This window comes from Salvelinus sp. IW2-2015, linkage group LG24, assembly GCF_002910315.2.
Source record: "Salvelinus sp. IW2-2015 linkage group LG24, ASM291031v2, whole genome shotgun sequence".
In the NCBI taxonomy this organism is placed as follows: Eukaryota; Metazoa; Chordata; class Actinopteri; order Salmoniformes; family Salmonidae; genus Salvelinus; species Salvelinus sp. IW2-2015.
This window is the reverse complement of record NC_036864.1, coordinates 4,820,768-4,830,412: the sequence shown is the minus strand read 5'-3', so window position 1 is coordinate 4,830,412 and position 9,645 is coordinate 4,820,768. Positions and strand designations below refer to the sequence as shown.

At 45.9% G+C, this 9,645-nt stretch overlaps 1 pseudogene; it reads left to right on the top strand.

Annotated features, from left to right (window-relative positions):
- The window catches only part of LOC111951332 (diacylglycerol kinase iota-like), an 82,170-nt pseudogene that overhangs the window by 37,424 nt on the left and 35,101 nt on the right, over positions 1–9,645 (top strand).

Genomic DNA, 9,645 nt, shown 5'->3' with positions numbered 1-9,645 from the left:
CGCGACGACTCAATTCGTCCCACCATGTCGTGTAGTCAACGACTGATTTCACACTTGAACTTCAATATTCAATTCAGCCTTTGTTAAAAAATACACTCAAGAAAAACGATTATATTTACCTAAGTGATCGAAAGTAAACATAAAGCAGAATAATTACCACACCAACATTAGATATCATACAGAAAACCCTCAAAGGTATCCTTTTGCAGTAGTTCTGAAAGTAGAACTCACGAGCAAAAGTGGCCCGAAAATTGCCCTACTACCATCACATACAGTATGTGCACCAGCGTCATCGCCCTCTCTCCTCCCTCTCCTCTGTCTATAGCTTCATGATGTGCCTCTTGCTAGCTGTCACTCATGCGGGCGAGAGCTGAGCCAATGTGGTTGAACTCGAATTGCTCGCTCTGGCACATGGGAAATAGAGGGAAAGATGGCGACAACTGTTGCTTTCAAATGAGGGATTTCGTGGCTAATTCGGTAGATATGAATTCGCAAATAGAATTGCAAGAGAACTACACATTGGAGACCACACCCAGCCCACACGGAGAGGTTTAAGAAAACACTTACTAATTCACCAAAGTTCCGAGCATGTCTTTAGTGAGAACCAACATAGCAGTGAGATGGCACTTTTCTGCTAAGTGCAGAATGATTATAGTACATGACCTGTGTATGGACTGCTACAGAACTTCGAGTATCCCAAATCCAGAGTGTGAGTTCAAATCCCAGGTGGATCAGTATTGAAGATTCAGTAGTAGGTTGTCATGTCCAAATGATTCATTGATTAAAGATGTGATTACATTATTTCAACTGAAACGGCAATCCACTTACTTTAAAACCCCATACCATTTCAATTCATTTCCCTACAAATAAGCAGTGACATTTGCAGTTCACGTGTTTCACTGCTGTTGAGCTGAAATGATCAACTGTGAAAACAAAGAGACAGTGCCGAGTTCAGTTGTTCACGTAGATGTTGTAAAATGTAGATGTAACCACCTTTTCACATTAGAACAACACGTTCTCACCTCACAAGGCAGTTTCACATGTGACATTATTCGGCATCCCGATGTTTGTCACATGTGCAGTTTCCTGTATCACAGTTGCTTATACATGTTCTGTCCCGTTTATCACATTCACTCACATAATATCACATGGGGAACATCTCATCAGGTGAAATTGCCGTTGTAATTTCGTGTAGGGCACACACAGGATCCAACCCGGCTATTACCTGGGAGCAATAGTCCCTCCATGCAGGAATTTCCCTAAACCATTGCTGCATTCCCGCTCTGCATGATCCACACACCACGGCACACACCAACACACACAACAACACACAACCACACACAAGCACACACACACACACACACACACACACACACACACACACACACACACACACACCACACACACACACACACACACACACACACACACTACACACACACACACACACACACACACACACCACAAACACACACACACACACCCCGCCATTAAACGTAATGAGCGCTAACTTTAACGTATCAACATCATGCAGCACAGAGCGAATAATGTGATTGTGGCTGTGCTGTGCTGCTTCTCTGTGTGTCTTGTTTGTGTGTGTTTTATGTTTGATCCACACACCCTGTAGGGGAGGATATATTTCCTCCGCCCACACACTGGAATCCAATGGACAATTAGACACATTAAACACTCATACACTGTTTGTCTGCCGGGCATGTGGGAGAAGGTCTAACATGTTCCTTTGTGTGCGTGCGCGTGCGCTGAATTTTGTGTTGCTGTGCGTTTGTGTGTGTAGGAGACTGCTGTGAACGGGGAACATCTGTGGCTGGAGACCAGTTGTTCTGGAGAGCTGTGCTACCTGGGAGAAGACACATGTGTACTGAAGACTGCAGTGAGTACATGGAGAGAGAGAGAGAGGAAAATAGAGACAGTGAGAGAGAGAGAGAGAGAGGAAAATAGAGACAGAGAGAGAGAGGGAGGAAAATAGAGACAGTGAGAGATAGAGAGGGAGGGAGAAGGAGAGGAGGTGGGTAGACTGACAGAAAGGACAAAGGACAAAAATTGGAGAGATGAGTGAGGGAAACAGGGAGAGAAGAGACAGAAGGGGAAAGAGAAAGATAGTGGTCAGAGGAGAGAGAGCCAGAGTGGCTGAGGAGAGAGAGCCAGAGTGGGTGAGGAGAGAGAGCCAGAGTGGGTGAGGAGAGAGAGCCAGAGTGGGTGAGGAGAGAGAGCCAGAGTGGGTGAGGAGAGCACTGGTGATAACAGTGTTATGCTGAGGTCTATAATTCAAATTTCAAGTTTTATTGGTCGTATGTATTTACATTGTGTTAGAAGGCCACGGAGAGCGTCAGTAGAGTGAAGTGCAGGTATTCCCAAACTGGGGTATGCGTACCCCCATGGGTACACGCAATGCCGTCAGGGGTACGCCAAATAACAATGTGATTCAAATWAAAAAAAWTAAAAAAAATTCCTTCACATTTTCAAACAGTACATTTATATTTTCCAACGGGGCTATACATTTGGGTGAGGTTTTTTTCTCCCCTGAGTAGCCTCGTTTCACTGCCAAAAATCAAATTAAACCATCTAGTGTTCAGCGAAGTAACAACACAATGTCAAATACAGGTAGCCTAGTCAAATAATTAACATCCAATCACATTAACCGTTACTCTCTCGCTGGAATTCTATTAACGGTCCGTATGTAGCCAAACGTAGCTGCTGCTCATGTTGGTATCTGTACTGATGGCGCAAAAGCCATGACAGGGAGACCTAGTGGAGTGGTAACGCGTGTGCAAGCAGTTGCTCCCGATGCCACTTGGGTACACTGCAGCATCCACCGAGAGYCTCTTGCTGCCTTGTTGTTAATCCACCTATCGTGTCAGATTTTTAAAATATGCTTTGCAACGAAAGCAATATAAGCTTTTGTGAGTGTATCAATCAATGCTAGAACAGTTAGCCTTATATTAGCTTGGTTAGCTTGGTCACGAAAGTCAGAAAAGCAATAAAATGAATCGCTTACCTTTGATAATCTTCGGATGTTTGCACTCACGAGACTCCCAGTTACACAACAAATGTTATTTTTGTTCGATAAATATTACTTTTATAACAAAAAAACGCCATTTGGGTTGCGCGTTATGTTAAGAAAAATACACCCTCGTTCCGTTCAGCAAAAATTCCAAAAGGTATCCGTAATGGTCGTAGAAACATGTCAAATGTTTGAACTAATAATCCCGTTTCCTTTATATTACACTAATGGGCCCTCGGTCTATAGTACTACACTTATGGGCCTGGAGGTTGCTAGATCTACTCATACTAGTGCAGTACACTACTGTCTGGGCCCTGGGATCACGATCTAAGTGTGAGCTACCTAATGGCGCCTCGCTGGTTAAAGTAGTGGACTATTAGGCCCTGGCGTCCCGTTATTAAGTAGATTACACTATGGGGGTCTGGTCTAATCAGTAGTACACGTATGCGGCCCTGGCTCTAATGTGTAACTAATCAGGGCCCTGATAGCGGGTTTCGTTCTGGAATCGTCATGGTGCCGGCGTCCGTTCAGCCTGGGATACATATGTTAGTACACCTATAGGTCCCTGGCTCTAATGTCGTCAGTACACTATGGCCCTGGTCTATAGTTAGTATAACACTATGGACCCTGGTCTATGTAGTACATTATAGGGCCCTAGCGGTCCTAAAATTAAGTGACTCTGACTTGGCGACCCTGGTCTTATAGTACTACTACTTATGGGCGCCCTGGTCTAATGAAGTAAAATATGGGCCCTGGTCCTTATAGTAGTACCACTATGGGTCCTCTAGGTCTATAGTAGGTACATATGGGCCAGTCGTCATGTTAGTAGGAACTAGTGGGCCTGTAGGTCGTTAGTAGTACACTATGGGCCCTGGTCATAGGTCAAGTTAACACTTATGGTCCTCAGTATTCTATGGGGTAGTACACTAGTGGGGCCGCTGGTCTAATTGTAGTTAACCACTGAAGGGCCCTGGTCCTATAGTACATACCAACTAATTGGGCCCTGCGGATCAATGTAGTACACTCATGGGCCCTGGTCCTATAGTAGTACACTATGGGGCTCCTGGGTCTTATTGTAGTACACTATGGCCCATGGTCTTATAGTAGTACACTTGGGCCCTCGGTCTTATAGGTATGTAGCACTGTGGGGCCCTGGTCCTATAAGATTCAGTACTACTATTGGGGCCCTGGTCTTTTGTAGGCTACACTTGGTCCTCCTAGGTCCTGTAGTTAGTACACTATGGGCCTCTAGGTCTTACCTATAGTACTTGTACATTATAGGCCTGGTCTCAAGTACCTTGCACTATGGCCCTGAGTCTTAATGTAGGTACACTATGGGCCTCCTGGTCATAGTAGTACATATAGAGCCCTGGGTCTATGTAGTACACTAATCGGCTCTACGGTTCATAAATTGTAGTGCACCTATGGGCCCTGTCTATAGTACTACACTAATGGGCCCTGGTCCTAGTCTATGTAGGCTACCACTATGGGCCACTGCGTTAATGTAGTACTATCTAAGGGCCCCTGGTCTATGTAGTTCACTATGGCCCTGGTCCTATAGTAGTTACACTTGGGCCCTGGTCTATAGTAGTACACTTGGGCCCCCGGGCTGGTCTCTATAAGTAGTACACTATGGGCCGACTGGTTAATGCAGACACTATGGGCCCTGGTCCTAATGTAGTTTTTCACACTCATGGGCCCTGGTCTATAGTAGCTACACTAGTGCGCTAGACGCATCGCTGCCGGAGCACCCCAACCAACATAGGATCACCGCTCGGGCGCCACTAGAGCGAGATATACACCAGCAACACACTCCCGCCCTCCACTAAGGATCTGTACGCTATCCCCCCAGGGTCAGGCTGCGAGACGTAATGCGAGCCACAAAACACCTCCATCCATCCATGGGCTCTCCGTTCGCGAGTCCAGGCCTTTCAACGAGTAATACCACTATGGGGCATCGAAGCTGTCGCAATCTCATCCCTGGCTCTAACTTTAGTACACTATGGGGGTGCCCCCTAGGATCTAATGTAGGTATACACACTGGGCCTCTGGTCTATGCTAGACACTATGGGCCCTGCGTCTCCTAGTTGTGCACTGGATTAACCTATTGGCACCTTGCTAAGTAGTACACTATGGCCCGTCTTAATTGTAGTAGTCACTATCTAGTGGGACTCCCGTTCGGTCTAGTAGTTAACTATGGGCCCACGGTCTATAGATCCGTACACTATGAGAGTTCACTGGCTAACTGTAGTAAACTATGGGCCCCTTGCGTCAATCATAGTTACACCTATGGGCACTGATGGTTCATTAGTAACTACACTATGGGCCCCTAGTCCTAATTGTAGCTACACTATGGGCCGCTCGATGTCTCACTAATTGTTAGGATTACACTATGTGCCCGCTGTCATAAAGTAGTGACCACTATAGGCCCTGTTCCTATAGTAGTTTTTACACTATGGGTCCTGTCTAACAGTAGTACACTATGCGGCCCTGGTCTTAATGTAGTTTATCACTATAGGGCCCTTGGATAATAAATTGTAGTAACACTATAGGCCCTGGTCTTTAATATTCAGTCGTCATGGAATTTCGATCGATAACCTATGGGCCTCTGGTTCGTACTAGTCAGTACACCTATGGGCCCTGGTCTCTAATGTAGACACCTACCGGGCATCTGGTCTAAAGTAGGATAGCTGCCACTATGCGGGCGCGACCACTCGGTCAGTATAGTACGTACTACTATTGGGCCCTGAGTCCTAATGTAGCTTAAACTATGGGCCCTGGTCTATGTAGTACCACTATGGGTCCTGACGTAGTCTAAGTTTAGTACACTATGGGCCCGGTCTAATGCTAGTACAACTATGGGCCCTGGCTCTATGCTAGCCTACATCTATGGCCCTGTCTGTATAGTAAGTACACTATTGGGTCACTGCGTCGGCTTCTAATTGTAGTAACATATGGGCCCTGGATCTAAATGTAGTACACTTATTGGCCGGCTAGCGTTCCTATAGTACTACACTATGGGCCCTGGTTCTAAATGTAGTACCCATTATGGGCCCTGGTCTATCCAGTAGTACACTCATGGCCCTGTTCTTAAAGTATTTCCTATGGGCCCTGGTCCTATTAGTACCACTATGGCCCTGCGTCTATGAGTAAGTACACTGTTGGCCGACTGGATCGTATAGAGTACACTATGGGCCGCTGGTCCTAGTCGTTACACTATGGCCTGGCTTCGTAGAGTCTACACTTTTATGGCCCTGGTCTATAGTACTCACACTATAGCCTTGTCTAATGTAGTACCACTATGGGCCCTGGTCTATAGTACCTCACTATGGGCCTGGTCTTAATTGTATCACACTCATGGGGCCCTGTCTATAGTAGTACACTATTGGGCCCTGGTCTATAGTAGTACACTATGGGCCCTTGCGATCTTTATAGTAGGTACACTATGGGCCTGGTCTATAGTAGTCACCATATGGGCCCTGGCGTCTATAGTAGTTACACGTATGGGCCGTTTTGGTCTAAAGTAGCTAACTATGGGCCTTGGTCTAAATTAGTACACTATAGGCCTGGTCCTAATGTCGTACACTATGGGCCCTGGTCTTATGTACTTACACTATGGGCCCTGGTCTAATATGTAGTACGTACTATGGGCCCTGGTCTATAGTTAGTACACTATGGGCCCTGGTCATTATAGTAGTACACTATGGGGCCCTGGTCTTTAGTAGGTACACTATAAGGCCCTGATCTAATTGTATTCCACTATGGGCCTTCTGGATCTTATAGTAAGTACACTATGGGCCCTGGTCTATAGGTAGTACACTTATAGGCGCCTGGTCTAATGTAGTACAGCTATGGCGCTGGGTCTAGTAGTAGTACACGTATGGGCCCTGGTCTTAGTAGTTACAGCTATGGCCCTGGTTATGTACCTACACTTGGGCCCTGGTCTTAATGTAGTACACTATGGACCCTGGTCTAAGTAGTACACTATGGGCCCTGGTCATAGTAGTACCACTAGGGCCTGGTCTATCAGTACTACACTAGGGGCCCTGGTCTAATGTAGTACACTATGGGCCCTGGTCTATAGAGTACACTATGGGCCCTGGTCTACTAGTAGTCACACTATGGGCCCTGGTCGTATAGTAGTATCACGTTATAGCCCTGGTCTGATGTATACACTATGGCGCCCTGGTCTATGGTAGTACAGCTATGGGCCCTGGTTACACACACACACCTTTAACACAACTACACACACAACATCACACACACACACCACACACCACACACACACACACACACACACACAAACAGACACACCAACAACACACACACAACACACACACACACACACACACACATCACACACACACACACACCACACACACAGCACACACACACACACAACACACACAACACACACACACCACCACACACACACACACACACACACACACACACAACACACACACACACACACACACACACACCACACACACACACACACGACACACACACACACACACACACACACACGTTCTTGCCCTTGACAGTTGAGGAGTCCATCTCTGATGTAATTCACTAGGAACCAGTTAAAATTCATCTATCAGTACTCTGTCATTCTATCCCCCCTCCCACAGCTATGCTGGGTTGTGGGTTAATGCGTGAACTACGACCCATTCCTTAGGGCTGTAATTCCTATTGGGTTGTTGGGGTTATGGTGAACTACGACCACATTCTTAGGCTGGAATTCCATTGGTTGTTGGGGTTAATGGTAAACTACAACCCCATCCTTAGACTGAATCCTATTGGCTGTTAAGGTTATGGTAATACTGATTGACCCATTCCTTGACTTGTACTTTCCTATTGGTTGTTGGGGTTAACGGTGAACTACGACCCCATTCCTTAGACTTGTAATCTTTATTGGTTGTTGTTGGGTTGAATGGTGAAACACGACCCCATCCTTAGGACTTGTAATCGTATTGGTTGTTGGGGTTAACGGTGAACTACGACCCCATTCCTTAGACTTACTCCTATGTTGGTATGTTGATGCGTTAACAGTGAACTACTGACCCCATTCCTTACTGTAATCCTACTTGGTTGTATGGGTTAACGTTTGAACTTACGAACCCCATTCCTTAGGCTGTAATCCTATTGTTGTGGTCAACGTGAACACGACCCATTTCCTTAGACTGTTAATCCTTATATGGTTGTTGGGGTTGAACTCGGTTGAACTACAACCATTCCTAGACTGTAATCTTATTGGTTGTGTGCAGCTAACGGTGAACTACGACCCCCCATTTCCTTAGACTGTAATCCTATTGGGTTTGTTGGCGTTAACAGGTGAACTACCGCACCACCCCATTCCTGTAGACTTAAAATCCCTATTGTTGTGTTGGGGTAACATGGTGGAATCTATGACTCCCATTCCTATAGGAGTCTGTAATCCTATTGTTATGTTGGGGTTAATTGCTGTCATTGGAGAACGTACTCACCACAACATACACCTCTATTCGTATCTATCCTCACTCCCTGACATTTGTCTAATCCTATTGGTTGTTGGCCGGCTTAATAACCCGGTGAACTACGGACCCCATTCCTTGCTGTTTGCCTATTGGTTTGGGTTAATGGTGAACTATGACCCCATTCCTTAGACTGTAATCCTATTGGTTGTTGGAGTTAGACAGTGAAAAACGTATTGACGCCCATTCCTTAGACTGTAATCTCCTATTGGTTGTTGGGGTTTAAGGTGAACTACGACCCATTCCTTAGACTGTAATTCTTATTGGTTGCTTGGGGTTAACGTGAGATACGACCCCATCTCTCTTAGACTTGTAATCGTATTGGTTGTGGGTTAACGGTGAAACTCGAAAAAAAAACCCCCCCCTATTCCTCTATAGACTGTAATCCTATGATTGTTGGGGTTACACGGTTGGAACTACGACCCCATTTCCTTAGACTGTAATCTTATTGGTTGTTGGGCTTAACGCGTGAAACTACGACCCCACTTCCTTAGACTGTAATCGTACTTGTTGTTGGGGTTTACACGGTTTTGAACTTACGACCCCATTCCTTAGACTGGCTAATCCTATTGGTGCTGTTGGGCGTTAACGGTGGAACTAGCGCATCGCCCATTCCTTCTATGATCTGTAACTTATTGGTTGTTGGGGTTAACGGTGACTACGACGCCCCATTCCTTAGACTGAAATCCTATGGTTGTTGGGGTTAATGGTGACTACGACCCCCATTCCTTGAGACTGTAATCTATTGGTTGTTGGGTTTAACGGTGAACTATGGACCCCATTCCTTAGACTGCTAATTCGCCATTGGTTGTTGGGGTAACGGTGTAACTATGACCCATTTCCTTTAGCTGTAAATCCTATTGGTTGTTGGGTTGTTAACGTGTGAACTACGATCCCCGATTTCCTTAGACTGCAATTTATTGGTTGTTGGCGGTTAACCGGTGAACTACGACCCCAATTCCTTAGACTGTAACGTACTTGGTTGTTGGGGGTTTAAGACGGTGAACTACGACCCCATTCCTTAGACCTGTAATCCTAATTGGTGTGTTCGCGGCACGCTTGCTCTTAAGGCGGGGGTGACAGAGTAGAGAGTGATTGAGTGATGAG